This window comes from Syzygium oleosum, unplaced genomic scaffold, assembly GCF_021117445.2.
Source record: "Syzygium oleosum isolate NSW1041296 unplaced genomic scaffold, Sole_v2.1 Sole_v2.30, whole genome shotgun sequence".
In the NCBI taxonomy this organism is placed as follows: Eukaryota; Viridiplantae; Streptophyta; class Magnoliopsida; order Myrtales; family Myrtaceae; genus Syzygium; species Syzygium oleosum.
Genome location: NW_026607514.1, coordinates 3,458,008 through 3,483,949, shown reverse-complemented (window position 1 = coordinate 3,483,949; position 25,942 = coordinate 3,458,008). Strand labels below are relative to the sequence as shown.

The window sequence follows — 25,942 nt, the reverse complement described above, 5'->3', positions numbered from 1 at the left end:
CGAGGCATCATCGAGCATTTGGTGAGAGGTGAAACTCAGTCGAAGATGATCATTTGTTCAATTTGTGAGATGCTGCTTTGTTGTAAGCTGCGATGAAAACCCTAGAAATGTTCATGCACAGTTAGAAACCCTAATTAAAGCCATCTACTGTTGTTTGTTCTTATTCAACATAATCCAACAATATTCAGTGGAATAAAAGGAAAGGTAAATTTTCTAAAACAAAAGCAGATTCATCGACTGGGTTGATTAGCATGGTTTTATTTTTTTATTGGTGCTAATAAAACGACCCACTAAGGACCTAAATTCTTGACCTAGTAAAGAAACCGATGCATAGGCTAACTTTTTCTGCGAGACTTTCCCTTTCCTGCAACCCTGAAAGTTTTAAGAATGATCAAGTGTAATCTCATTAGGTCTTCTTTGGAACTTAATGAAAAGCTGTACCTACAATACCCTGAGCAATCGAAGGTCAGAGACCTTGAGAAAAGGTGATTTTCGAGGTCTATCTAGCACAAAAACTCTCTGGATATAACTTTAAAACTTTGGGATAATTTTGCACTTTGCTATATATCTTACCTCACTCACTCCCTCTCTATAGCATGCCGGTGTGATCAGATTGATCAAATTCCCCTTTTACATGACAGAGAACAGCATGCCATTGAGGCCACAACATATTGCAAAAGGTGGTTCAAATAGCAATATGAGGAAAAAAAATTTATGGATATCTGATTTTCTGGTTGGTCTCATTAACGGCTGGGTGTAATAACTAGTAGCATCAGTTTCCAGAACAACATACATTGATCTAAAAGAGTGGATAATCTATCTTGATCATGAAAGCACCAGTTTATCTTTGAATGTCTTGTTTCTGGAGTTTGAAGAAAACAAGTATTGGTGTATGTTTGTGTTTTTGTTACCATTGAAGTCCAGTAACATCTGAATTTCCTAGGATTGAGTAACATTGTGATAAACCACTCTTTTTCAGGCTTTGTTGTGAATATATTTTTTCTAGATAGGTTAGTATAGCCATAGGTGATCTTTCTCATAACGAGTAATTAAGGCAATGCGGTGCATGGATTATTCTGAAGACATAAAACTTCATCTAGTAAGTTGCCATTTGCATGACACTCAATGGTTTTCTTGGTTTATTGGGAAGCCCAAAACAATTTCTAAACCTCTTATTTTTCCTTTTCAGGTGTGCCCTCATCTTTTTCCGGAGTAATATCCTTGTTAAGGAGATCTAATGATTATCTGGGCGGAAAGCTTCTCCTCCCATCTGGTAGTCCGCTGGTTTGGTTAGGTAACTAGATATTATAGAACATATTGTAATGGCAATCGTCATAGCAGCTTCAGATTTCACATAACAATCATGCCTTGTGTTTCTCGAGCATTCATGTTGAGAATAATATAAGGTCGATTGCCCCCTGGATGCAAGAAACAATAGACTAATGTACCATTTACTGTGCTATATTGTACACCATCATCAGAATTTTTATCTTGTCTGGGATTGTGTTATTGTCTCTCTTGCTTCTGATCTCAAGGACCGATAAGAAACAAAACTTGCAAATTGCATGTTATGTTTGCTGCTTTAATTGCTTACAATGATTCAGACAAAAGAAAAGTTTCACCATGAAGATATATCTTACGCAGAGAACCATAAATTTGGTAGATTGTTTAGATTAGCAGGTGTTCATTTGAGCTGAAAGATTCCACAATGTTGATATGGGATGATATTGCCATCTTGGAATTGTGATTTTCAGGCACGAATCGTGAAATATATGGGATTATACAATTGGGTATGTATATGTGCTTCTAGGGAGGCCCTAACGTGTGCTAGATCGACCTGTGACACTTTAGGAAGCAAAACTCTATGACCGATATATACATTTCAAAATATGTCACCATTATTCTTTATTGTTTATTTCTTCTATTCATATAATGGTGCAAAAGTATCGGGTCCCAACTAATGGTGTAAAAGCACCAAGTGATAAAGAAAGGGTGAGTTTTGGAGCTGAGATTCCGATTCTGCTGCTTTCTTAGTTCTGAGATGAAGGAGGGTAGACAAAGCTTGGTTTCAGAGCTTCAATGGAGGTTTTGAGCAAATTTTAATGGTGGAGAGACCACAGGAATAAAGAAGATAGATGAAAGGAAAAAAATGGAAAGAAAAACTCAGAAAAAATAAAGATGATGTAGAGGTAGATGTAATCCACACGTGGAATTGTCACGTTGGACTTTCACGGCTATATAGGGCGGAAAGCTAAGGGTACTCGGTATTTTTATTGGGACTCAATTTGATATTGATGTTTTTTTAGAGAACTTGGCCTATAATGGCGCAAAAGTCTCTACTATAGAATATAACACCGACGGATTATCAGATGATATAATACGAAATATTTTTTTCTTTTTGTGAAATATCGGAAAATGTAATTTTTTCCCAGCTAAGTAGTTCACTTATACGTATATTATCATTTACATGCTGCCTCATTTTTTGGGGCAAAGCTGGAGACATGTCGAATCCTGCATGAGCTATTTTGGTATGTGTATGATTATTGGTCTCTTTTACTTTCTGGTAGATTAAAAGAGTTCATTTTGAGATAACAATGATCCACGTGCAAAACTATCAAATCCTAGAAGAGATGAAAATGTTGCTTTAACTATAGTTTGCATGACTGGTAGTTGGTCGAGTGGTGCAAACTTTGGTTTGCAAGCGAGGATCAGGTTCGGTTTCGCAGTCTATCCATAGTCTCAGGAAAATTGGTTAATCAGTGAAAGACGAACTTGGGATGAAGTGTATCGCCGGTCTTACGCTTGCCCACTTGTATCTTGTGAAAATGCGATGACGGGCTCGCCTAGTTGGCAATTAGTGCTTCTTTGATGCCTTGAATCGAATATTTCAACAGTGGGTGTGCCAAATTCCACCTGTCCAAACCCTTTTTCTGCTTTCATAAAACATTTGAAATTGAACAAAAATTCTAGTAAGAAAATTTCACTTTGGGAGAGATAGAGAAACAAGATTAACTTCACTAATCTGACCAAGATAACAAAAGAACTAAGTTGATTCACAGGGGTGAGCTAATTGGACGTTGATAAGGTTTCAACGCCATCAACATTTAAATATTATAGTACTTTTTGCTCCCAGGGTATGAAAACCCCAAATTGGTATATTTATGGCAAATCTACCATAAATTAATTTTTTAACTACAAAAAATCCCAAACTAATATACCAATGATAAATTTATCCCAAACTAAGTTTTTGACCACCAAAAACCCAAAAACTGATACATTTGTAAAGCGTTTACCCTTCATTAGTTTTCGTTAAGTTGTATTAATACTACGAAAAATCACAAACTGATACACCTTTGACAAATGGATAGTAAAACCCCAAATTGGTATACCCGTCAACTGTCACGTGTTATTCAACTCAGCAATTTGACGATAAAATTTAACAAAAACTAATGGAGGATAAATTTGTCACAAGTGTACCAGTTTGGGGTTTTTAGTGGTCAAAATATTAGTTTGTGGTAAATTTATCACAGGTGTACCAGTTTAGAGTAGGGGTGGGCATGGTTCTAGGGTAGAACCTGGAACCTGAGAACCTGATCGGTGAGAACCTGTAGGTTCCAGGTTCCAAGGTATCCAAGATAAGTTTCAGGTTCCAAAAATTAAAGAACATGTTTCGACGGGTAGGTTCCAGGTTCTAGATAAGTGGAACTTGAAACCTGGAACCTAAAAGAGTTTTTTGTGTTTTTTCTTGATCTGCATCTTTGCGTGATCCTGCAGTGTTTTATGGTGTTAAATAATGAGTGTATAATCTGAAACCACTAGTCTGAACTTTCATTTTATGACTTGTTAATACTTCATATTCTTTGTGTGTCTAAATATAAGTTGTGGTCAGTAGATCATAGCAGAAAGTGGTAGTTATTAAAGGTGATGATTCACTGCAATTGTTCAATTAATAATACAGGTGGAACTTGGGTAGACCTTGGAACTGACCCTCGAACCTGTGATATGGTAGGTTTTAGGTTCTAAAAAATGATGAACCTATCATTACGGGTAGGTTCTAGGTGAAACCTATACGGAATATGGAACTACTCATCCCTAATATCGATCAATGCAATGACTTCTCATTTTAATTGTATTTATTTGAACCATAATGTTAGGAAAACTAGTGTTTTGTATTCTCTTTGGTGAATGACAAGTTTTTTCAGTATTGTTATGTTCATTTTCATAATGAAATAAAATAAAAAAAATAACCTGTTAGACCTTGGAACCTATCTTGTAACCTGTGACACGGTAGGTTTCAAGTTCCAAGTTTCGATGGGTAGGTTTCAAGTTCCAAAAAATGAGGAACCTGTACCCGAGGGTAGGTTCCAGGTTCCACCTGAAACCTATAAGGAATCTAGAACCGCTCACCCCTAGTTTAGGATTTTTCGTGGTATTAACCCTTACTCCTATTCAAAATTTATAGGTTCCAAACATGAAAGTATGTAAACTTTGCTTCATGCCCCAATATTCATTATGTAAACGTTGCTTCACGCCCCAATATTCCTATATCACTATGTCGAAGTTATATCATGAAAAAATCCTTCTCTTTACTTGGAAACTAATGACCCCAGAATTTCTTGATAGTGCCGATCCATTTATAAAATATGTTGTATCTATGGCTACAAATTAGTTGTTTGATAGACAATATGTCAAAATGTATAGTTTATCATGAGAGGAATGTAAGAAATTCTGGAGTAAATGATTTCTTTAGATGTCTCTATTAAACATAGTGGACAATTTTGATAAAATAAACATATGGGGTAAAAGTCAAAATTACAAAAGATGCAATGTTTACTTTACCTCTATCTTCTTGGGATAGCCTCATTTTGGTTAAATTTTCCAATTTCTCCCACAATATCTAAATCTACCAAGTAGCTTCTGCTTAAAATAACTCCGTTCTTTGTAAAATCAAAAAAAATATTGCAAGAGAAACTTTCATTTGAGCATCCATACTTTACACTTGCCATGAGTATGTACTAACTTCCAATATTTTGAAGCTAGTCCAAAAAAATGAAAATTGTTCAACTAGTGTAATGGCCCAAATTCACTAGGCCAGCCAGGGTATAATATCACAAATTTCATGACGTTTTTCACTCAAACCCACCCAAGGTCAATCTACGTCTATCATGAAACTAGCCATTTCATCAACATCAAACCAAGATTGAAACCATATACCATTGCCGTCTTTTGAACAAGCCCATGATTATTGTTCCAACCCAACTACACAGCTTATAAGCCCATTCGCCAACAGGCTACAGCCATCCCAACCAAACCCATTAGCTTAATTATTACACCTCCTTGACAAATGGGATAAGCATACGAGAAGTGTCAAAGTTTTACGAAAAACGATTTAATTTTTTTTAAATTTATTCATTGAAGTTACATTTACGACTTGGTTTGCGTGGGTATCTTGCGTGGTACTATTTCAAGAATAACAATCCTATGCGGTTTGCCGAGAAATCAGTACTTCGGCTTCGTTCGTTTCGCGAAAAATATTACGTTTCTGGAAAAAATTTTCCCGGAAAATGACAATTTTCCCGTGTTCGGCTAAAATCTGAAAAATTTTCGAAAAATATTTTTCGTTGTTCGGTATGGAAAAGATTTTCTTCCTTGCACTACTTTTCATAATTTTTTATTTTTATTTTTATTTTTTCTTTTCCTTTATTCTTTTTTTTTCCCTCCTTCTTCTTCTTCTTCCTCAACCGGTCGTCTGCCACGGCGGCAGCCGGCAACCGGCTAGCTCCCTCACCACAGGCCGGCGAGGCTCTGGCTCACCTGATCTGGCGCGGCCGAGCTCACGTAAGGCCGGTCGGGCGAGCTCAGGCCTCGCTAGATCCGGCGAGGCTCTGGCAACCTCGGGTGAGGCTCGAGCCTAGCCCAGCTCGACGGATTTGGTAAGGCTCGAGCTCGTCAGCCTAGGGCAAGCTCGGCCTCGCCACAAGCCGGCGAGGCTCGACGTCGTCGGAATTTGGCGAGCTTAAGCCTTGCCAGCCTGTGGTGATACTCGAGCTCTCTTGTGACCGGTCACCGGCCGCCACTGTCGCCGGCGACTGGCCGGAGAAGAAGATAGAAAAGAGCAGGAAAAAAAAAGAATATTTAAATATTTAAAATGAATGGTGAAAGAAGGAGGGGCAAAAGTGAAGGTGTTTTGTCCATTTTCTAGAAAATGTTTTACGTGGGAAGTTATTTTTCGTGAAACGAACATCAATAAACCTGGAAAATATTTTTCTGGAAGTTATTTTCCATGAAATGAACGGAGTCTTAAAGTACATGCTTTTGCATGTGGTTCATTAAGGCATCAACTTGGCCCAAATTGAGAAATTATGTTTAACTTGCTTCTCCTCAAAACCGTGGCTCTAGTTTCAGCATATCAGCCAAACTTCCAGGGAAATTCCCATTTGTTGCTAAAATTTATGCAGAGAGCAAGAGCAGGATGAGTGAGCTCACACAATTAAAAAGATTCCCTTTTCTTCTGAATATTAGGATTTTCCCCCCAACCTTCGCCATTTCCCACCTTTTGGATCTGTTGTGAAGACTGTACAGATTGAGAGTGAAAGGAGGCCATATAGGCTATCTTTCTCATAACCAGGGGATGAATGCAGAAGTCCAGCCACTATGGAAATACATGTAACTTTACAACCTGCAAGTCCTATGAACCGGTTAAGCGTCTAGGCCATTTTTAATGCTTCTCTAGATGAGGCTCCGTTTTTTACTTAAGCTCAAAACGCCATTTGATCAATTTTTTTTAGGAATTGCACACCAATTCCTGAAAAATAACACAGGCAAACAATCCATATAATAATAAAATAACAAAATCGTAATGACACACCAGAAAATTTGTTATCGAAGTTTATCCAAACTTGGGCTATGTCTCGCACAAAGGCACTGTGTGAACACACAAAGGCACTGTGTGAATCCATTAGACTTCAAAAAGGTAGGAATACAATAATACTATCATCTCAAGATTAGGCAACAAAGATATTTGAGATTACTCACAAAGAAAAAAACCACTTTTTCTTCGTATTGGCTGTCACGACCTCTCTTTTTCTTTTCTCTCTGTCTTCTTTTCAACTCTTCACAGCTATAGCCTTACCAATAGTCGATATATGAAGTGTAGTTTTTAAGCTAAAAGCAAAATAAAGAGAAAAGATAAAAAAGCCCTCAATAAAGAAAAGTTTTGGCTTCACCCGCCAACATCTCCCACTTGAAGATAAATACACCCGATGCACCAATCAACTTTGCATTCACCTATTTCAAAAGCTAGAAACTAGAACTTTTACCTCTGCGATACTCCACATCAACTAACATGGATGATGCCAACAGTAGTTGTACAGAAATTATGCTCTCTCTATATACTACCTTGGTAAATATGTTAGCTGGATTCTTCGAGCAATCAATCTTTTGTAACGTTAACTCGATATCTTTCAGTGCTAACCTGATGAAATAAAAACATCTCTTGAGATGTATAGTCTTTGAGTGATAAGTTGCATTTTTTGCTAAGTGCACTATACTTTGACTATCAATAGTGTGCTCACTGGCTACTTTTGATGTAGCTCATCCATGGAACCTTGTAACCACATGATTTCCTTGGAGACTTCCATGATCATGGCATACTCCACTTCTGCTGTTGATAGAGGCACTAATTTTTGTAGTTCAGATACCAAACTCACTACTGTATCTATGTAAAGACATATCTAGTGGTACTCCTACCATTATCGTGATTACCCGAGTGATCTGCATTCACATAACCTTGCAACTCCCTGCACCTTTAAAGAAATACCTAGATATCTTAATATCCATTTTAGTGCATTTTTATGCTTTTTGTCCAAGTTCTACAAATATTGACTCACAACTCTCACTGCTTGTGCAATGTCTGGTCTCGTGCTCACCATGGTATAGATCAAACTTCCCACTGTTGATGCATATAGGACTACTGCCATTTCATCTTTCAAAACCTGAGTACTCAAATCTATATCCTTGGAAAGTTTGAGATGACTAGCTAGAGGAGTCGTAACCGGTTTTGATATCGATGTTGAATCTCTTTAACACCTTGTTCACATAATCTTCCTGCGACAACCATGATTTCTTAATTTTTGTGTCCCTGATGATTTTCATACCTAAGATCCTCTTGGCCTCTCTCAAGTTTTTCCTAGCAAATTGCGATGCCAACATCTTCTTCACTTCTGCGATTCTCTTCATATTGGAGTTAATCACTAGCATGTCATCCATATATAAAGAGAGATACAAGATATCACCATTACAATAATTGTGAAATAAACTAAATAATCAGCCTCATAGTGTGCGAATCCTTGGAGCAAAGGTCTCGTCGTTGTCCATGCCATACTCCTAAGTAAACCCTTTTGCAACATGTCAAGTTTTAAGCATTCCGCTGTATCATCTATTTCAAAATTAACACGGAAATTGGTAGGATCTTACAATTAAATCAATGCGAGAGAACCAAAGAAATAAACGAGAAACAATAAAAGACACCAAAGATTTACATGATTCAGTCTGAGTATCAGTACCAGCAGTTAATAATCCACTATAATCGGAAAATTAGAGTTACAATCATTCACACGATCGAATATTTCCCCCACATAGATTATCCTAAAGCCTAAAGTATTACAAATAAACAACTCAATTTGGATGTAAAATTCACGACACAAAATCTACCGTTTAGGACTCCTCTGTGCAAATCGAAGAGGACGTCACCGATAGTGCCTCTTTCGTCTTCGCTGTTCGTTCTTTTCTCGGAGTCTCTGTACGGCTGCAGCTTCTTCATTGTGCAGCTTTTATTCCATGAAAGCCACTCGCGGCTATTGCTGGAGAGAGAAGTAAAACCACTTCCTTGTCCTGTAGCGGCCAACACCCCTTTTGTTGAAGACGTCCACTGCACGCTATTTAAAGGAACATATCTTGATCGGTCAAACCGGTCAAGGAGTGAATGTTTATCTTCTACAATAGAATAAAAAACAAATTCTTTAATTGGATCGGGTTTCGTAAACAGTTCAAATTTGAGACACAATTTAGCACAATTTATCTTAGCTTTAATCTTATACACTCATTTACAATCTATAAAAAACTTTCCAGGAGGCATATCAATCAAATCCCAAATATAACATTTGTCTAATGCTTGTCGCTCATCTAACATTGCTTGCTGTCAAAGAAGATTAGTACGAGCTTCTTTGTACAAACGGGACTTATGATAAGAAGCAATAGTAGAATAACAATTAGAATCACGAAACCAAATAGAAGGTTGACTCACAAGTGTGGAATGATGAACAAGAGAAGAGGGAATGACCAAGGCTGGAGAATCCACAAATGGCGCAGACATGTCAGGCGCTGCCGAAGTAGGATCACCGAGGTATCTACATCAAGATTAGAAGAAGACGACTCCAAAGAGGAAGATTCAAGTGTGTCACCTTAGGAAATAGGTCTATCGAAAGATTGGTAAAGCAACGAACAGTAGGAGAGGAGTCAAAAGCATGAAGCAATAAGAACGTCTTGTGTTCCCAAAAGGTAATATGACGATATACACGAAGACGATTAGAGACAGTATCTCAACATCTATACCCTTTGTACCCAATGCCATACACAAGGAAACAACATAAATGAGCATGAAGTTCTAACTCCATGCGTTCATTTGGAAGAAGATGGACAAAACAAGCATTATTGAAGACTCGAAAATAGATTATAATTCAGAAAAACTATCATACAAGCGCTCATAAGTAAAGATGTGACGAAGTATGATTGACATTGTATTTAGCAATTAGGACAATAGCTGAGGTTAGAAGAGTGCGTACAACATCTAAGATGTGTCTATGTTAAGATTAGGAGAGAAGACTAGATTTGGCTAGTGACGTCGTTGGATCGACGAGGCGAGATCTGGTGCCATGGGTCTATAGCCGAGCCATCATCTCAATTGCGGCTACTCGTAGTTGTTGGCCGTCTATGGCTGAACCACCATGAATCTCCATCTATGGTCGTTCTCTACCCACCCCTTTATCATTGCTCACGATCAGGCTCGTCGATCGGTAGATTGGGAGGTCCATGGCCGAGCCACCCCTCCCTCGTCGCCGTTGGTCCATGACCAACGAGGCGAGATCTGGAGCCATGGGTCCATGGTCAAGCCACCATCTTAGCTGCGGCTGCTTGTATTCGTTTGTCACGCTCCGAACCCCATCGGGCTCGCGACATCCCCTGCTCCGGTCGAATAGTTGCGACGTCCCAGGAACGTCGCCGACCCAACCCAAACATCAGAGCCACGTGCGGAAGCGAATTTAAAAACCCCCGGACTAAAATGACGACGACGGGGTAGACCACCATAACAATCAAACAACAACATCTTCATATTGCACCAAATATACAAACATTGTATTACAGACATATTTAGCAAACTAGCATCAGAAATCACCGTTATAACAAAATATCAGGGGCTTGGTTATCTTAACTTCACTATCGGATAACCCAAGCTATACAACCCCTAAAATGCCCTAGGGAAAAACCTAAGGGTCGCCCTTCTCCATTCTGCTCCTGATTCTTCGGGCTTGAGCCTCCGGACACTCACTTGCAATTCCACCGGGAACCAAAGGCGGTTCCTCGAACTTCCAAAAAGAGGAGGCAAACTTCCCGAGTCTAAGGCTGGGGGTCTGAAAGTGGCGGTTATATAACCGTGAGACGAATCTCAATAAGTGTACAACCCCAAACCCCACGTCGGCACTCACGTACCGCCAGACGAAAACACACGCATAACATACGAAAATCAATCAAACTACCAACCACACACGCCCCTACCTGGAATCCATCATGCACGTTCTTGCACGTTAGACCATAATACAGCCAGCACATCACAGCAATGAATCACAGACACGCACGTGCCTCGATTATAAGGTAAAACCTACTTGGGCACGTCCCATACCATGCCTAGCAGATTTTACTCCAAAATCGAGCACGACAATACCTGATACCAACCACACTCGCACTCGAACTCACGCCATGCATCACTTTCCACAATCCTCTCGCTTGTCTTGCCAAATCCCACTCATTCTCAACCTTTCCACCACTATCGTGCCCGCGTAAAACGCATCAGGCCAACGATCTTCTGACCTCGTCAGGCATCGTCACCCCGTCGGGCCGGGCATCGTCACCTCGTTAGGGACGGCATCGTCCCGCGTAAACGTACACGCCTCAGGACGGACCTTTTTCCAATCAATCCTACACATCCAAACCTTCGTTCCACACTCTCTACACGTACCACGCCACCACACAAACACACTGCCAGACATACACACTTCACACACATTTCACATTTACACAACCTCGTCACGCGAACACCACACAAACACCCAAGCTTGGCACGCGAACTCAATGCGCAATCACACCACCACACCTCACAGCCACACAATCACACATACGAGCTCATTCAAGCATCAAACTACCCGTCAAAATGCCATGATAACACCGAATAATTCTCGAGAGAGAGAAAAATCGAGAATATATAAAATCGGGTCAAAACTGGGCAGTTTATACAGTGACCGAAATCCCAATAAAATAAATAGTAAACGAACTCCAAAAATTCTAAATTTTGGATATGTCATAAAAAACATCTTGATCAACATTTCTTATGAAGAACACGAAATCCGGTTCAATCTACAACCATGCCTTTTTGTCCCTCGAAGTCAGACTGTAAGACATATTGGGTGGACCGCCCAAGATGGGCCAAACCCGGCCCGTGAGCCACAAGGGCCCACGAGGTAGTTATTTGCCTATCTATAATAGAAGGCACCCCTTGGAAAACAGTAGTGATTTTCATATGTGCAAACACACTCCTTCGATACAACGCATTCTCTGTTTTTGCTTCGGAACGCACGTGAGTACGAAAGACATTCGAAGAACTCTCAAGCGCAAAGTGGCACTTAATCTGTGACAATACCGGGTATGTTCGTTGTGTGATATACCTGTACGATCGGTGATACAAGTTGACGATCCTTGGGCACGTTTTCCGCATTGATCGAATTCGTTCCGAATATGTTTCAAACGTGAGGATCGGGAATTGAGTTTTCCCTACATTGGTATCAGAGCCCGTTTACTTGTTTCCCGATCATGCATGTGTACCGTCTCTTCCATTGAAGTGTATACTGCTTGTTTTTTCGTTTCGGCCTTGTTTTTGGTTCGTTTTCGTCGCGTCGCCGAACTGTTCATACATGTTTCGATTTTTTTTTTTCGTCAAAACTTAAATTTTATTGTATAAACAGAAAGTACTCGTCGAGACGAGCAAAATGATGGGCGGCACGTCGCCGGAGGACGCCGCACGCGCCCTCACGCGCCGACAAGGCCCGTGCGCGCGACGGCGCGTGCGTACCACGCGCGGCCGTGCGAAAGGGCGCGTCGGTCGCCGCTAACCGCCGATGATGACGTCATCGTGACGTCATCAGAAGCGGACCATTGACCCGACCCGAGACCCCCGACCCGGTTGACTAGTGACCCGACCCGGTTGACCGGTGACCCGACCCTGTTGACCTGGTTGACCCGACCCGTTGATCGTTGACTGTTGACCCGACCCGGTTGACCGTTGACCGACCCAGTTGACCGTTGACCGGTCAACGGTCGGACCGGTCAAACCGGCAGAATGACCCAGTTTTTTCTTTCGGTCCGTTCAAGCTCATTTGAACTCCGATTTGGGCGTTCTTGGTATCGACGTGCTCGTATCGAAATGATCTACGTTATGGTGTATTCATATCACACTTTTGCTGCACTTATGAATGTGAAAATGCACGATAAACCCTATGTACACGTACTTAGGGGTATATTCTTTGGCATTTTCTCTAGTATTTCTCTATAGTTTTTTGAAATACAAGTGCTAGATCATATGTATATGAATAAGCATTCCTTATCTTAATGTATCATGGATTATAAGTAATCCTTCGTTCTGCATTCGTTGCAGGAACAATGGTACATTTGAGACGCACTCCGATAATACCCAGAACGGCAGCTCAAAAGAGGAAGCTTGAAAACCTAAGAGTCAAGCTAGCTCTTTATCGATGGGACGCTAAAGATGATATGATGACACACATCATCAAGGTCAACAAAATGATACAGGATATCATTTGGAACGGTTTTGTAATGCCGGAATATGTAATGGTCGGAGCACTAAAATGCACTATGCCTGATGAGATGGGAAGAATGATTGATAAGGTTAAAGAAACCTTAAATGGTCCAAGCTATAAGATGCTTGTGGAGAATTTTGTGCAAGAATACATAAGGGTTGGGGCAAGAAGAACATCAACCCTTGCATTGAATGGGTCGAGGCGCAAATCATGGCCCGGATCTAGGGGTTTTCCGGGAGCCTCTGTTTATGTTCCGAAGAAAATAAAACTTTCTAAAGAATTTTATGAGTCCTTTCCTGTCTATGTGTTAGATTGGTACACTTGATGTTGTTCTTTTGGGATTAGGAATCAATTCTGTATATGTTTCAAGTTGTTATTACATGTTCTTAAAATATTTGTGAATGTGTTATGAAATATATATATATATATATATATATATATATATATATATATATGGCTATGAATTTTTTTGTGATTTCTCATTTTATATTGCCATATCACATGTTATGTTATATGTGGGAAGTTCTTCAAAGTTTGTATAACTTTTGAAGAACCAATTTCTTTACATAAATGATTATATTAATGGTAATTTCAAATTGGGTTTTTTTAGACGATGATTGGGAACATAGTGAACTTTCGACTCTAAGACCTTTTGTGAAACTATTCATTAATATGATTAGTTTATGTAATCATGATGCTGATGAAGCATTTAGATAGGCTTTAATAACTCGTGCGTATGTGTCTGAAATGTTTAGATACGATGGCTTCAGCAACTAAGAACATAGTGGCTGAACTGAATAAGGGAGAAAAATTGAATGGTGACAATTATGAGATTTGGAGTCTCAAGATTCAATATGTGCTGGAAGAGCAAGAGGCACTCGAAGCTCTAAACCAGATTATGGAAGAACCTGAGGATGGGACAACTGCCCAACACAAGAGGGACAAAGATGCCTTTGCTGTTTGGAAAAGAAAGAACTCTCTTGCTCGCATTACGTTGCTAAGCAGCATGGACAATGACATCATGCGAGAGTTCGGACGTTTCCAGAGCGCCAAAGACATGTGGGCTGCACTGGCATCAAGATTTGGTCGAACTTCTGTGACCAAACTAAGACAACTCACTATCCGTTTCGACTCATATAAGATGTCTCATGGAAAGACCATGAAACAACATTTGAGGCAGATGTCGAATATGATTAGTGAGCTAAAGGATGCCGGGCACATACTCACTGATGAACAGCAGGTGCAGGCAGTAATCCGCTCTTTGCCTCAAAGCTGGGAGCACATGAAGATCCATTTGACCCACAATGAGGGTATCAAGACCTTCGAGGATGCTATGCGGCATCTTGAGCTGGAAGAGGATCGCCTCATGGCGGCTAAGCCAGAAACTGATATTTACTTTGCTGGTTTTAGCTCGCATGGAGTTTCGGGCTCCAAGAGGAAACACCCTGCTGGGTCAAAGAAGTGGAAAGGCAAGGGGCCAAGTCCTTCAGGCAAGAAGCCGAGGCTCAACCAACGGGAGAAAGGAAAGCGTCCTTTCAAGAAGAACATTTCAAGAGTGAAATGTTTCAACTGCGTAACAGAAGGGTCACTTTGCTCGCGATCGTGGCGAACCAAAGAAGGTAGAAACCCTTAGCATTCATGAAAATGCTACTTATGTGTCTAGTTCGGTGTTTCTAACCGAATCTAATCCTTTGTGGGTGTAGACTCGGGAGCCACGGACCATGTAGCGAAGGACAGACGAGCTTTCGTGGAGTTCCGACGAGTTCCACAAGGAACGAAGTGGATATACGTGGGGAACAATTCAAGAGTGGAGGTCAGAGGCATTGGCACCTGTCAACTACTTATGCGCGGTGGACGCACGTTGTTCCTACATGATGTGCTATTTGCTCCAGAGATTCGTCGGAACTTAGTTTCAGTGTTGGTTTTAGTTAGACTTGGTTTTAATGTAAACTTCCATAAAAATGGTGTAGACTTGTCTTTAGATACAAGTTATTATGGTTCCGGATATTTCTTAGATGGTTTCATTGTATTAGATGTTGACTATTGTGAAGTTAATGTTAGTTATTCCTTATTTACATCATCTGATTCTTATGAAAATGATGTGAACGTGTGGCATGCTAGACTTGGTCATATTGGCCAACAAAGAATGAATAGATTGGCTAAAGATGGCTTATTGGGCAATATTAAAAAGGTTGATTTGCCCATATGTGAGCATTGCCTAGAAGGAAAAACAACACGGAAACCATTTGGAAAAGGAACAAGAGCTGAATTTCCTTTGCAATTAATCCATACTGACATCTGTGGTCCAATGAATGTAAAAGCAAGGCACGGGTCTGTTTATTTCATCACATTCATTGATGATTATACTCGATTCGGACATGTCGATTTGATTTCTCATAAGTCTGAAGCTTTAAATTGCTTTAAAAGATTTATGACCTTAGTGGAAAATCAATTAGACAAGAAAATAAAAGCATTAAGATCCGATCGAGGTCGAGAATATCTGTCTGATCAGTTCAGAAATTTATGTGATGAAAAGGGAATAGAAAGACAACTGACTATTCCATATACTCCTCAACAAAATGGTGTTGCGGAAAGGAGAAACAGAACCTTAATGGAAATGGTTAGATCAATGATGGCACATGCTAACTTGCCAATCACCTTTTGGGGTGATGCTTTGTTGACTGCTGCCTACATACTTAACCGTGTGCCTTCTAAATCAGTTGCTTCTACTCCATATGAGTTATGGACAGGCAGAAAGCCTGATTTAAGCTTTCTAAAACCTTGGGGTTGTGCTGCCTATACTCGTGAATCTTCTCACAAGTATGGAAAATTAGGCCCAAGAGGCAAAAAGAGTATTTTTATAAGATACTCGGAGCACTCAAAAGGATATGTATTCATAGGTGAGCAAGAAAGCGGAAGTATAACTGAATTTGAATCACGGGATGTCACATTCTTAGAGAATGAATTTCCTAAAAAGGGCGAAGTAGGTGGTGATTACTCACTATACGAATCTGTGGATCGTGATAGTGAAGTTAGTGGGAGCATTGTGACAAATGGAGAGTTGAATGCAACCCAGTCTCAATTGCAACCACTTAAAGAGACGACACCACCATTATCTCATTCGAGTGGGAGCGCAATGGAACAGGGGTGAATCATCGGAGTACGACATTCCATACGACAGGTCAAGTCGTAATAGGATTCCCCGTCGACGTTTTGACATTGAAGGAGAAGCTTTCATGATCGCCCCACAAGATGAAGATGAGCCGAAGAATGTGAACGATGCTCTAAAGTGCCCTGATAAGGAAGAATGGATACATGCAATGGAAGAGGAAATGGAGTCATTAAGATCAAACCAAGTTTGGGAATTGGTTGACCTTCCAAAAGGACGCAAAGCCATTGGGAACAAGTGGGTTCTCAAAATAAAGCGTAAGGCTGATGGCTCAAAAGAGAGGTATAAGGCTCGCCTTGTGGCGAAAGGATATAATCAACAGGAAGGAGTTGACTTTGAAGAAACTTTTTCCCCTGTGGTTAGATTTACCTCTATTCGCCTTATTCTGGCAATAGTAACTAGTATGGATCTTGAATTACATCAAATGGATGTAAAGACTGCATTCCTCAATGGAGAATTAGAGGAAGAAATTTATATGGAACAACCTGTTGGTTTCATTACAAAAGGCCAGGAGCACAAAGTGTGTCGACTATTGAGGTCGATATATGGCCTTAAGCAATCTTCGAGACAATGGTATATACGTTTTCACAATGCCATAATGGCATATGATTTTGTAATGATTAGTGAAGACAATTGTGTATATATCAAAAGATCCAAAGATCAATTTGTGATCTTGTCATTATATGTTGATGATATACTAATTGCCGGAAGCAGTATGGAGTTGGTTAATACAGTCAAGAATTGGTTATCTTCCAATTTTGAGATGAAAGATATGGGTGAAGCTGCATACATTCTTGGAGTTAAGATTTCGAGAGATCGCTCAAAGAAATCCTTATCCCTTTCACAAGAGACGTATGTGAATAAAATCCTTGAGCGATTTCGTATGCAAGACTATAAACCAATAGATACTCCTATTGCAAAGGGCGAAGCATTAAGCGACAGAATGTGTCCTAAGACTTCACAAGAAAAGGAGCAAATGGAACAAGTTCCATATGCTAGTGCTGTCGGAAGCTTGATGTACGCTATGATGTGTACAAGACCTGATATTTGTTATGCAGTTGGAATGGTAAGTAGATACCAATCCAATCCAGGTCAAGCACATTGGATCGCCGTCAAAAGAATCCTGAGATATCTAAAGGGAAGTGCCGACTATGCGCTGACTTATCAAGGAAGTGATCTACACCTTGAAGGCTATACTGATGCTGACTGGGGAGGAGATTTAAAAGAAAGGAAATCTACTTCTGGATACGTGTTCTTACTGAATAATGGCGCCATATCTTGGAGCAGTAAGAAACAACAGTGTGTAGCCTTATCTACAATGGAAGCCGAGTTCGTGGCTCTATCAGCAGCGGCACAAGAAGCTGTTTGGCTTAGAAGATTTTTGGATCACTTAGGTGTTACTGAGAATGCTGCAAACCCAGTATTGGTCTATTGTGATAGCCAAGCAGCAATAGCGTACACTAAGGATCCAAGTACCATGGAAAGACCAAACATATAGATATCAAGTATAACTATGTCAAGGACATGGTTGCACGAAAGGAAGTGAACGTGAAGTACATATCTACACAAAGGATGATAGCAGATCCTATGACGAAGCCGATTCCTAGAGAAGTTTTCCATGGTCATGTGAGATCTCTAGGACTGTGTAGAATATGATGTACTGAATATTGTAATTTTCCCAGAATGTTCACTATTAATGAAGTTTGTTATTATCAATGCCTATAAGTTTGTATGACGTTTGTGAATGTCGATGCTGAGTGCATTATATTGAAAAGTTATGTCGGACAGATGAGAGATTAGCCCACTCACACGGGTAATCGCCTCTACTCACTGTGTGATGAATAGAGATGAGACAGTTTTAAGCTTGTTATCTAGGTGATAATTGAGAGCTCGAGCTTGAAGCATGGACGTCGCCTTAACAAAATGTTAAGATGAGGACATATGGATTATTATGTCCGAAAGTGAAATGACCCACATATTTCACTTTACCTGTCTTTAATGCCAGATGTGAGTTCTGATAGATGCTTATGAATAGAGTAGATTGGTGAACTCAAGTTAGACATTGAGTATGTCTAAACTATCATCTGTACGGTATTGAGAGTAAAGACATACGCTCTATGGGAAAAGGAGAGAATACCGTAATACGTATTTCATATTACGTATGCATGGGACGACCGATAAGAGTTGGCAAAAATTTGTGATCTCAATTTTTAAGTCGTGTGAGACTCTTGAAGAAAATAGTTCTTCTCAATTAAAGTGCCCTCACGACTCTTACTTATTCTCAAAATTTCTATTCAGTGTTTGCTATCTTAGGATGTTGCCGATGATCATGATAATTCGGTCTAACGGGGCATTTCTAGAAAAGCGAGTTGGACTGAAATGGAGAGGTTTAAGGAAAGAGGAAGATCAATTTAATTTATGATGTCACATTCTATATTTGTATTCACAGGTCGACCAATTATGATTTTGAGTAAATCATAGTTATGAATACAATATACGAGATACTAAAAGAGATCAAGAGAGATGAAAATTGTGACTGATTGATCTAGGGAACTGCATACTAATTCTACTCTGGATAATGCCCAAATTTGAGCTGTTATATATTCCTAACAGATGTATAACAACGAGCTCTCGTAGTATGCTGGTCGCACGGATTATTTGCCAATATGAACTTTGCAAGGAAGAGAGTTGTGTTTAGCCCATCGTGGGCGAGTGGGAGATGTAAGACATATTGGGTGGACCGCCCAAGATGGGCCAAACCCGGCCCGTGAGCCACAAGGGCCCACGAGGTAGTTATTTGCCTATCTATAATAGAAGGCACCCCTTGGAAAACAGTAGTGATTTTCATATGTGCAAACACACTCCTTCGATAACAACGCATTCTCTGTTTTTGCTTCGGAACGCACGTGAGTACGAAAGACATTCGAAGAACTCTCAAGCGCAAAGTGGCACTTAATCTGTGACAATACCGGGTATGTTCGTTGTGTGATATACCTGTACGATCGGTGATACAAGTTGACGATCCTTGGGCACGTTTTCCGCATTGATCGAATTCGTTCCGAATATGTTTCAAACGTGAGGATCGGGAATTGAGTTTTCCCAACACAGACCAAAATCAGTTCGCTCAAACAGACCGTTTTGTCCTCAAAATACATTTATTTCAACATCCAGATCACATTGAAAAGCTTTGAAATTTTTATATGTTATACCCACAAATGTCCCCAACAACTTTTGTGAAGTAAGTATTTTGAAAATAGGCCTGGAAAAATTTATAAAAATTCGAACAGACCCAAAGGTCGGGTGAACAGTAAATCGGGCAGTTTTATTTCGGTCCAAAGATGGGCTTACGAATGGCATCAAATGATTTCTAAAAATTCCCAAATTAAAATATGTTATACTTCAAGATGTTGGGAACAACTTTTATGAAGAAACCTTCCTCAAATTCGGGCCACACAAGTCACAGTAAAAATAACAAAAACCAGCGATGCAGCAGCAACCTAACTGGAAATCAGCCAACACGCACCACCGAGCAAACCAGCCACTAAACTCACCCTAAACCGGGCCCTAAACAAGCCTAACAATACCCGAGGTCCTAGGCGACATTTGGGGAGGTCACTTACCTAAGAAAGGCGAGACGAACGGGCTGAATGGGTGGCTGAAATGGGCAGAACAGCAGCAGCAGCAGCCATGGTGATGGGAGGAACAAGGATGAAGAGAATGAGAAAGAGGGAGAGAGAGAGAGAGAAAAAAGCTGATTGTGGGGGTTCTGGCCAGAATGGGGAGGAAGAGAGAGAGAGGAGGTTCAGCTGGTAAAAAATAGTGGCCTAGGGGCGCCACGTGTCGCGATCCTACGCGATTTGACCAAAATACCCCTAATCTAACGGTTCTAAAGAGATAGGATCAAATAATTGAGGGGTAATATCATCTTTGGCCCCTAATAATGCAGCTGATAATTATCCATAATTATCCCTAATTATTTCCCAAAATTCGGAACTGAAACGGGCCCAGGGGCAAAACCGTCATTTTTCCGGTCCCGGGGCGAAATTCCAATTTTTGCACATACGTGTTCCATATGTGCGTGGCCAACATAATGTGGTGTCGGAATCGCGAAATTCATCGCGCAAGCCCTCGAAAATTGACTGCAAAGTTCCGGGAATAAAATAATATTATTTTTCTAATTTTTGTCAAAATTCCAATTTTTGTCCGAAACCACTCCAGATATGCGTGGCCACCCAAAAACGGCATCGGCCTCGAAAAATAACCTCAAACGGCCTCAAAATCCAACATCGGTGTCCATAGGGGCAAAATCGTAATTTTCCCGGTCCCGAACCGAAATCCATTTTTTTGCAGAAATGGTTGGCCCCAAGATTGGCCAAGCCAAAAACGTCATCGACCGTCCAAAATTGTCACTTTCAAAATTCTCGATTCCCGGGCCCGAATTCCAAGAAATGACTAAGATCGAACAATCGCGACTTTAGTTTATCTCAAGCTAACGGGTGGCTCATTGGGATTACGCGCTCTTGACCCGTGACCGATACTAAGTCAAATCACGTTTAAGTTTGCTCGAGCCAAGGCGACCTCGATTGTCATATAATTGCGAGGGTCTGTCGCTAGTTCCCTTCGGACACGATCAATCAAATAGACCGGTCTCGGTTGGCTCAAAACATTCCCTCGTCAATCCATATGGCCGAAGATCGAACCCAGGTCGAGTTCTTTGGTCGTGCGAACTCAGTCCCGTAATGGCCTTACCCATAAGGTTAGCATTCCGTGAATGCGCATTTCCGGGTGAGATCTCACTATAGTGCATTGATCAATATTAATTTCCTAAATCCCGGGAAAATGATTGAAAATTCAGACTGTTACATCGTTGGCCGTCCATGACCAAGCCACGACGAATCTCCATCTACGGTTGTTCTTCGCCCACCCCTTCGTCGTTGCTTGTAATCAGGCTTGACCGTCAATAGATTTGGAGGTCCATAGCCAAGCCACCCCTCCCTTCTTGCTCTGGCTCGCAAACAAAGCCACCCTTTGTCGTCGCTCGCGATCAGGCTCGTCCATCGGTAGATCGAAAAGGTCCATCTCCAAGCCACCTGTCCCTCTTCACCGCGACTCACAAATAGAGCCACCCTCGTCGCTCGTGGCCATATTCTTCTGTCACCAAATCTGGAGCCATGGCCATATTCCTCAACCTCTCGCCTTGCTTCCACCTTTGCTTCACAGCCTCCTTCGCTCCTTAGGGGCGGCAAAGGGATCAAATCTAGCAGTGCCACTGGCTAGATCTGGTGTGGCGGCTTGGGCGATGGTGATAGCTAAGCTTGATTCTCAAATAGCTAGACATCCGCAGAAATGAAGGCAAAGAGAAAGTGGAGAGAAAAAGAAAATCTATATTTTTTGTCATGCCCCAATCCCTACAAGCATGCAACATCCCGCCTAGGTCGATAAATAAGCGACATACCAGGACTTGTTACCGACCCAAAACAAACGAACTAAAGAGCAACACACGTGGAAGCAACTCGAACTCGTCATACAACATTCAATTAAATGGGATAGTAAAGAGACAATTGAAACATAACAGCAAAACACTTTATAAACATAAGGTTACTTACAATGGCACAAAATACAAGCCTTACTAGAGGCCTCTACAACAAACCACACATATTCAAAAAGGGTTGGGTGGTTGGGTTAGCCTAACTTCTTTACCAAAAAAGGGTGCTCAACAGACGGGAGCACTAAACCTATCAATCACTCCCATGATGCCTAGGCAGCGTCCTCGGATCGGACTTGAAGTACTCAGGCGAACCCGGATCAGCCATGTCGTCGGATGACTCGGGTTTGAATTCAACAGGCTCCGGCTCGGGGTCAGACTCCATAGGCTCCGACTCGGGATCCGAATCTTTAGGACCAGTGTCCGGACTAGTAACAACTCCTTCTGGTGGAAGGATCTCCATGGGGTCCCACCCTTTTACTCCGTCATCAGGGGGACCATAAAATCCATGGAGTGTACCAAACAACGCGTCCCCGTCTCGGTAGAACCAAGTCAAAAAGGTATGTGGTTTCCAAACGGTCTTGCCCTCATCTACCCAAACAGTACTAGCATGCCTAATGTAAACCCTATCTTCTCCCACCGGGTATTCCGTCAAAATATGCTCCATATGCATCGATACCCCAAAACGCTGCGGTGGACCGCTCAGGTTCATGGTCAAGGGTCTGAAAGGTTTGGGATACAATAATAAAAATGAATCTCAATAAGTAACTACCTAAGCCTCGCTTAGGCCAACGCGTACCTCTGGACAGTTCTAAACATGTAATTCTATCAATCAACGTGCACATCAATAACAGGTGTCCTCATCTCGCCTTGGCACATACACAAGTCCTGCATGTTAGTAAATCGCCACAACATGGCAACCACTCATCGAACATAATAACCCGAATCGAGGCAAGAATATGCATAGCACACTTACTAATCTAGACATGCCCAACATTAGTCTTAAAACATGGCATTCCATAATGCATATCGCACTCACTAAGCCCAAATTATTAACGGCTCCATGGGCTCCCCCAAACGCATAATGCATAAAGCATCAGGTTATCGGTCTTCCGGCATAACCGGGCATTGTCCCGCTACGTCGGTGACGGCAACGTCTTATGTTACATTCATCAAGACGGCATTCCGTGAGGAGCATCAATCTGGCCTCCACCGCGATTGGCATCTGGCCCCAGCCGAGCATCCGATAAATTGGGAATCGTCTCGCATAAAACGCATCAAGATGGGTTACATCCCTGCGTAATATGCCTTAGGATATTATATGATCACACGAACATTCAAGCACTCAAATCAATTCTCATATTTTCGATTAGTCAAATGCTACTAAGTCCTTATTCATCTAACAACAAGCTGCGCCTCTCATATGCAACAATAACACCGAATAGTCCCTGAGAGAGAGAAAACCGAATTGCATAGAACCGGGGCTAATCTGGGCGGTTACACAGCGACCGAAATCCTTTCGAAATAAATAGTAATTCAACTCCAAAAATTATGAATTTTGGATATATCATAGGAAACATCTTGGTAAATTTTTTTTATGAGAACATGAAACCCATTTTCGACTATAAACACTTGTTTTTATCACTCGAATTCAGACAGAAATCAGCCCGTCAGGACAGACCGTCCGTCCTTCAAAATGCATCTCGATCAGTACTCAAATCTCTTTAGAAAGCTTTAAAATTTTTATATGTCATATACACAAGTGTCCTTAACATTTTTGTGAAGGAAGTTTGTTGAAAAGAGACCTGAAAAAATTTATAAAAATTCGGAAAAATACGAAGGTCGAGTGAACAGTAAATCCGGCAGTTTGAGATGGTCCGAAAATGGCCCTCGGAATGCCCCCACATGATCTTAAAAAATTGCAGATTTAATTTATGTTATACTTCAAGATGTTAGGGACAACTTTCATGAAGAACACCACCTAAGATTCGGCTCACACAAGTCTCCACAAAAATGACAAAACACAAGGGCACAACAACAACCAAACTGAGAATCAATCAAGCAAGAACCAATCAACAACCAAACTCATCTAGCCACTAAACCATCTTTAAACAGCCCTTAATCAGTCCTTACACATGCCGTTGGTAACCCATTGTCCTAACCAAGGTTTAGGGAGCACTTACTAGAAATCCTAAGCAAAGCCAAGCCAAGAAAGCAGCTGCTCCGGCGGTCGGACGAGAGGCTCAGCAGCAGCGCTGGTCACGGGCGGGCCACAGCTGGGATGACCACGGGATGGTGGTGACGGTGAGGGGTGGTGCTAGTCTCAGTTGGGGATGGTGGTGACCGAAAATGAGAAGGAAGGAGGGAGAAAGAGAGGATGGTGGCGGTGAGCAGTGGCGGCGGCCGACGGCTGTTCCGGCGTGTCCCCGGCGGCTGTACGGTGGCTGAAATGGCTGAGCTGGTCCGGCAAGGTGGAAGGGGAGAGGTTTGGCCAAAGGGGATGAGAGCAAGGGAGGAGAGAGTGAGGGAGAGAACGAAGGAGAGAGTGAGAGACTTGATCATCTACTAACTCCACTAACTCACAAAACCCCATTACCAACCCCACTATTATCCAAAGGTCTAGAATCCTTCCCCTTCCCCAAGCCAAGATCCAATAGCTCACAAATTTTCTCTCACTAATTACTCAAAAATAACAAATAGCAAGAAAATAAATAAGCAAGGAGAGGAGGGGTAGAATGGTCCATTAGTTTCGGCCAGTGGAGGGAAAATACTAAAGTCCAAGTTGCCCTTCAACCTTTCAAATGAATTCAAATGGTCTTTTCCAATACCCGGTCCAAATTACACTTTTCCGATAAATCCGAGCGATCTAATAGTTGGGCACACTTAATAAGACGACGTCCGATAAATATTCGTGGAATCTTGAAAGTTCGACATCCCATTCCGGATTCTAATTCATGGCTAAAACCAATCAATCGCAACTTTAGTGTATCTCAAACTAACGGGCGGCTTTTAGGAGTTATGCGTATCGACCCGTGGCCGATTCGATATCGAGCCACATATAAGTTTACTTGGGCTATGGCGACCTCGGATGTCATGTAATTGCGAAGGTCAATCACTAGTTCCAATTGACGCGGTCGTTCAAATTCGATTTGGGATCATTCAAAATTCATACAATGTCAAGCAAAATCACTCGCGATCCTACTGTATAATATTTGCGAATCATTCCATAACTATCATTGGATTGGTCTATAATGGCCCAAAATATCTACTCGTCAATTCTTATGGTCGAAGTGTCGATCCATGGCCAAGTTCTTAGGTCCATATACTTGATTCCTAGCTAGCCATTCCCTAACGGTAAGTCTTCTCAAGAATGATAAATTCCGAGTGAAATTTAACTAAAAATTCATCGAAGATATATATATTTTATAAATCCCGAAAATAGGTCGAATTTCAGAATGTCACATTTTTAATATTTATTAATTCCAAATTAGCATTTACATGCCTAGCTTTAATTGGATGAGGTAAAAAAAAACACCCACGTAAGAAAATGACGTGGTGCTATGAAACCACTTAACCATGTAACTTGTATAGATGTCCCACGGCTTCTCTCCTATCTCTCTCTCTCCCTCTCTCTAAGAGCACAAGCAAGTAGAGCATCAATGGCGGAAGTAGAGAAGGCAACCACTGCGACAGTCCAAGCCATCGCCCATTCCAAGCCGCCCCAAGTCCCTCCCCAGTACATCCAGCCCCCTCACACCCGACCCTTTTGCTCCCCACCCTCCTCCGCAGTCGCTGCCGGGGAGCCTTGAGGGCGACCCTTGCCAGCTCGGGCGAGGGCGACCCTAGCCCAGGCCGCGAGGGTCCAGCCCTCGCCCTCGCCGACGAGGGCCACGATGCTCTCGCCGGCCCTGGCCTGTGACCGATCGCCAACCATGGCCAAGAAAGAGAAGAAGAAAAAAAAATATTTAAATATTATTAATAAAAAGAAATTTTGTGCCGTTACTAAACGTATTTTTATTTTTTTTTCTATTTCAGGAATGAAAATTTTGGACCATTATTCAGTTCTCGAGCACGGAATAAAAAAGAATAATTTCTAAACAAAATCAATTCCTAAGCATAGAATCGATACCTTGCGCACCTTAG

At 41.3% G+C, this 25,942-nt stretch overlaps 1 long non-coding RNA gene across 1 annotated transcript; it reads right to left on the bottom strand.

Moving 5' to 3' along the window:
- Positions 1-9,708: 9,708 nt before the first annotated feature.
- Positions 9,709-21,710, bottom strand: LOC130135288 (uncharacterized). The gene is made up of 2 exons (XR_008814733.1): positions 21,172-21,710; positions 9,709-10,190 (listed from the first exon to the last, which is right to left on the bottom strand). It is a non-coding gene; the product is annotated as an uncharacterized LOC130135288 (long non-coding RNA).
- Positions 21,711-25,942: the final 4,232 nt, after the last annotated feature.